At 36.3% G+C, this 6000-nt stretch overlaps 1 long non-coding RNA gene across 1 annotated transcript in view; it reads left to right on the top strand.

Annotated features, from left to right (window-relative positions):
- The window catches only part of LOC118851979, a 194752-nt gene extending 189862 nt beyond the window's left edge, over positions 1 to 4890 (top strand). The window contains exons 2-3 of the long non-coding RNA XR_005010513.1: positions 2747 to 2834; positions 4717 to 4890. This is a non-coding gene — a long non-coding RNA (uncharacterized LOC118851979). The remainder of the gene's footprint in view (positions 1 to 2746; positions 2835 to 4716) is intronic.
- Positions 4891 to 6000: the final 1110 nt, after the last annotated feature.

A 6000-nucleotide genomic window follows, 5' to 3' on the forward strand; every position in this document is an offset into this window, starting at 1 on the left:
TTTCTAAAGAAAGCAATTTTAAGGGGTTTACAATCTCACTTTAATTAAATATGCATATATCATTCACTTAGCTCAAGAGGAAAAAGTCAATATCCTGAACTACAGAGAAAACACAAACAGAAATTACAAGCAGAAATTATATAAACAGAGCAAATAACACAAATGGGCAGACAGAGATTCTAACTGTCTGTCCATAGCAATACATACATAGTTACCAGAGAGAGAAGCACCGACATCTGGGTTTTTCAAAGCCGGGGGGCTTCGATGGCTACCCAGAGTCTCATCTAGCCAAATCACACAAACCCTCTTCCAACTAGTGAGCCCCCAAAGCAAGACGTTAACCTCAGAGCACATATACACTTCTTCAGGGTCAGCCCACAGAGAGTGTCACAACCATGTGACTCAAACTCATGTGACTTAGGCTTTCTTGTGACTTAAGCAGCTCATCAAAGACTCTTGATTCAATCAAAAGCAAGGTTCAATCAAAGGCACTTGATTGTCTTAGTGCTGAGAAGCACTCCAAAAGAAAAAACAGCAAAAAGTCACACTTTGCTTGCCATTACAGGGACCCAGAAATCTCTGCTGGGAAAGGTGCTTTGTTGGGCTCCCCAAGTCTGCTGCTATCTTCAGCTTTTCTCTCAAATGCCAGGACTATTACCCTCTTGAGTCCACAGTCAGCTTCCTTTTCTGCTGTTAAAGATACAGTTCCTGGAAGCTGCTACTTACTAGGAGTAATTGCATCTCTATATCCCTGTATATCAGGAGTTTGTGCCTTTACTTTCTGCTGGATGACATGTTTCTTACCATTCAATTGACTCCAGGTCAAAGTTACATTGCAGATTAGGAGAAAAAAAGAGAAAGAGAGAAAACTTCTCCTAGCCCCAAGAACAACTTTCTCTCCCTTCCACTATGGTTCCATGACTCTCAGAGGCATGGCAGATATTTGACTCATCTGATGGTTAGGTTTCCTTAATTAACTCAGAGTAAAATATTCATATCTCATAAAGGGATCTCCAAATGATGAGACTGACATCTTGTAACTAAATCCTGTGACATCAAATAAGCTGGGGAGAGAGAAAAAAACCATCACTAACATTTACAATATACAACACTAAACACAAAATGGTTGCTGACTAATTCCTAGTTCTTGTGAAGAGTTTTTGTTAGCAGGTAGAGGAAAAGTCACCAGAAAGACATTTTGTAATAAGGTTAAAAAATTCAAATTCATATCTGAATTTGCTGAGACATTCTTCCTCATTTCAAAGCTTATTTTCATCACAAAGTCAAAACACACAATGCTCTAGGAGGTGATATTTTCTCAAGATTGTGTACCCATTGAATATGTACTAACTGAAATAAAAATACTGACTAAAATGGTAGAAGGCTGTAGTCAGAGAGCATTTCATAGTTCAGAATCCTATATTTACTTCCAATCCAAATGTAAGTAATTTTGTTGTTACTGTTTTCCAAACTATAACAATTTTATAACAATAAATCATTTTCACTTTGCAAAACTAAAGAGGAAAATCACCAGACTTTTAGTTCCTCTTAACAGCCATTTTATTACCATGAAAAATCCACTGAACTGGCAATAAACCAAGATTTATTTGTAGCCAGCCTGAGAACACAACATGAGTGCTTGCCAAAATAGTTTATATGATGGTACTAAATTCAGTGGTTCCATATTTAGGTCATTTTGTAGAAGGATTTCTCATAGTTTGGAGGGGGAGGAATAAATGGAATAAAAGCTTTTCCTATTTTACTTTGTGAAAGTTTATTTAAAAGGGGAAATAAAGGAAAAGATATGCCGGTCATATTTTATAATCTCTTGGTAATATAAATTATAGAATAAACATATAAGCAATCTAAACGAAAAGAGACAATGGAGTTTCATCATTGGTCCCTTGATGATATTCAAACAGTGTTTGGAAATTCCGCTGACATAGCAACTATAAGTAATAATGTTCGAATATTTGGAATTTGGAATTCATCTGAAAAAAATTGCAGATATAAGTTAAGGATCCCAAAATAATAGATTTCCTCTCCTCCACATTGGTGCCCAAGAGATTTTCCTTAAGTAAAAATTGCTCCACTACTCACTGAACTTTGATGGCTCCCTACTGACTCTAGGAAAAATATAAAGTCTGTTTGGTTTTTAAAGCCCTTCACAAAATGGCTTCAGCCTATTTTCCCAGCCTCCATACTATATATATATATATATATGCACATATATATGTATGTGTGTATAGATACACACATATGTGTATATATATGTTGCTTGTACATATGTGTAATTACTCCTCTTCTTAAATTTGATGGTTCCACAAAAGAAGCTTGCCTGAATTCTGTTCATCTCCTGTCTCTGAGTCTTTATACTACCCATTCCACATTCTTCATTTTCACCTCAGCATCACCATCTACATGAAGTGTTTCCTAGTTCTCCATTTGCTAACACCTTTCTGCCCTAACTCTTTTGTATTTATTAACCCCCTTGTATTTATTTTTTATTTCTTCTGTATATGGGTACGTGTATGTATTATACATATGATATGTATATACATATAAATGCTATATTTCCTGATAGAAACTAAACTCCTTGAGAGCAGAGATTGTTTCAATCTTTGTGCTTGTATCCAGAGCATCTAGCACAGTTCCTGGCACATAATAAGTGATTAGTAAATGATTATTAATTATTGATTGACCTTTGAACTTGCTCTTTGGTGACTTCTTCCTCATCTTACTGCAGCTCCTTCGCCGATATTTGAAATGAGAACTACATAAATTGATCAGAAGAAATTTCTTGCAATTATTTCTATTAAATGGACCAATCTCTGGTGAGTTATATTTTAAATTTTGAATGGCAAATTAGAGAGTTTTTAAAGTCTGTAATCAAGCCTATTGTTCATAGAATCATCAAATTTGAGAATTGGAAGGGTCGTCAGTGGCTACCTAGAGTACCAAAAGCATCTAGTTCAACTCATGGGTGGGTGATCAAACTTTTGATAAAGAATGTAACAAGCATATTTCCAGAAATTCAACCTCTACCATGAAAGACTGTGGTCTTAGTACACATTTAAAATCAGTCAAGCAACTGCATGCTTTGCTCTTCTTTCAGAATTCTCTCATGTATAAAAATAAAACCAAGTTGATCTAAAGTGTAGCACAAATTTTTCATAAGCAAACTGAACCACTCCTGAAAATACTATCATTCATGAAATGTAGGAATGAATGCAAACAAAATGTCTTTCCTTATGAATTGGAAATGGCCTATTTTTTACAGTGTGTATGATTGGTATTCTAGCTCATGAAAAGATATGCATGTAATATTTATAAATTCTTTAGGCATGAGAACTGTGTCTTCTCTGACATATGCATATATTTTTAACATTAGGGAAATCATTCATGCTAACAAAATACTACAATTTCCTTTTTCTAAATGCAAAAAGCTAAGCTGAAATTTTTTAGTAGTTTTTTAAAAAGATCAGCTTAAAGTTTACTGGACTCTGTTCTGGACTCAGTCTCAATGCAAATTGTAGTGGTTATTGCATTCTGACAACGTTGTTATATGAATCTCTATTTCACCAAACTATCAGTTTAATCATTCAGTGAAACCCAGAAGTCACTGACCTGAATACTCCTTTCACTGGTGCAGATCACAGCTGATACTTCTCAGCTTGTGAGACTCTTGTCCGTATCTAGCCATAAATTAACCAGAGAAGGTCCAACCAAGATTCTGAGAGCTTTCCTGGAGGTTTCTAAATGTTACATGGATACCAGTGAAGCAACAGACTGCTTTCTCTATTTCACCGGCCCAACCTTTTCTCCAGGAGCACATCTCTCTGATGATGCCCTTTAAATCTCTTCTGTGTGATTCTTATTGGTGCTGTGCTATAGGCCTTTCTCATCAACTAATACCTTTTTATTGTCCACTCAGTGATCCATAACTTTCATTCTTTGGATTTCATTCTTTGAATCACAATCATAAAGCATCAATGGAAATATTGATGCTAAAGAGAAGATCCTTTGTTTCAAGGAGAATTTTAGGGTCATTAAAAGCCTCATACAATTTGTCAAAGGCGCTCTAACCCATTTCCCCATGTCTTTTCAATTTGTGGCCAAATCATTGTCAATTACCAGTGTCAGTCCAAGATACACATGTATACATACATATATAAATATGTGGGAATTACATATGTTTATATATGTGTATATGGATGCACACATATATCTATAATGGTAACCTACTTTTTTGTGAATGTGTGTCTTTGCTATTATAAAAAATGCTGCTATTTTCGATCTTTCTATCTTTGATCTTCCCTTATATAATTTTGACCTATGCAGAGAAGATATGTTGTTGTTGCAGAGCCTTTTAAAGTGGCACTTTGCTCTATACTAGTTCAAATACTTTTTTTAATATTCAACAAACAATAAATAGAGTGGAATATTGTGCTACCTACACTTGTCAGTCATCAGTATTATTGTGAAGACATCATCTGCCTTAGAATATCATTAACAAAATCCTGTTTCCTTCTCAAACTTTTATCAAAGCTATTCTCGATGCATGTGTATATTATTCTCATAAAAATTTTGAAGAGCTGGGAAGGTAATCATCTGGGTCTGTAGTTTTGGTTTTAATTATATTGGTCACCTTTGGGGGTGGGGTACTAGTAAGTGGTGCACTATCTTACAAACATTTGGCATTCTCCTCTCTTTCAGATAACTGCAGGATTCCTCAACACTCCTAAAATGTAACCTCCAGCATGACCTCCTCTGGCTATCTGTGATGTAGTCTGCTGCTCTCCCCATTTTTCCTCTCACCCATTCTACTATTTCCTTACCCATTGAGTGTTATTATGTTAGAATCCCTCATACATCTGTTAATTACCTACTATTTCCCAGGCAATGTTATAGGCTCTGTGGATCCAAAGACAAAAACAAAGTCCCCTCCCACCAGGAATTTATTTCCTCTTGGGAAGAAATAAAATGTATAGATATTAGTAAATATAAATACATGCAAAGTAAATAAAAACTAAGTTCATCATGGGAGAAAGCATTTATGGGGAGTGGAGAGTGTCAAGGAAAGTCCAGGGTTGCAGAATCGCTGAACTGTGCCTTGAGGGGACCTAGGGGTTACAAAAGGCATAGGTGAAGAGGAAGAACATTCCACACATGGGTAAAGTCTATGCAAAAGTGCACAATAGGGAGATGGAATTTTGTGTTCTAGTCATTATGTGGTGTCTCAACTGCAGAAATCAATCCATTTCAGGGCTCGGTCAAGTCATTTGGCTGCTATGCTGGCACCTCATTAGGATCATCTGGTGATTCTCACTAGAATCAGTTTTATACTCTCTCCTTTCCACATACTCTGTGATTCAGTGACAAGGTCCTCCTTGCGGTTCCTGACACACAATGCTCCATCTCCTCACTCCAAATATTTTCACTGGTGATCCTCCATGCCTGGAGTACTCTTTTTCCTCATCTCTTTCTCCTAACTTCTCCTGCTTCCTTCAAGACTCAGCTAAAGTCTCACCTTCTGCAAGAAGCCTCTCCCAGGTTCCTTAATCTTAAGGTGGCTTCCCTCTGAGACTATCCTTAATTTATCATATATATAATATATATACCTTATTTGTATCTAATTATTTGTATGCTGTCTCCTCCATTAGACTGTGAGTTCCTTGAGAGATGAGACTGATTTTTGCCTTTCTTAGCACAGTGGCTGGCACATAGTAGGTGCTTAATAAATGCTAGTTGAGTGACTACTTACTGTAAAGAATTTTAATTGGCTGCAGAATTAAGTAGGCATGCAAAAGACTCCAGTGGAGTAACTAGACCCTTAGACCCTGTGGAAGCTTTTGGATGAGGATGAAGAAGAACTATTGTGGGTTCTTCTAGGGTTCTGGCCCTTGCCTCTCTTTTACCCAGTTACCATGTAGTTAATACATGGCATGACTGTTTCTTCTCTCTTGTGTTTTATTATTTCCTGATCTAAAGTGAATGAAT

The sequence above is a fragment of the Trichosurus vulpecula genome, chromosome 5 (genome assembly GCF_011100635.1).
Source record: "Trichosurus vulpecula isolate mTriVul1 chromosome 5, mTriVul1.pri, whole genome shotgun sequence".
Lineage (NCBI taxonomy): Eukaryota > Metazoa > Chordata > Mammalia > Diprotodontia > Phalangeridae > Trichosurus > Trichosurus vulpecula.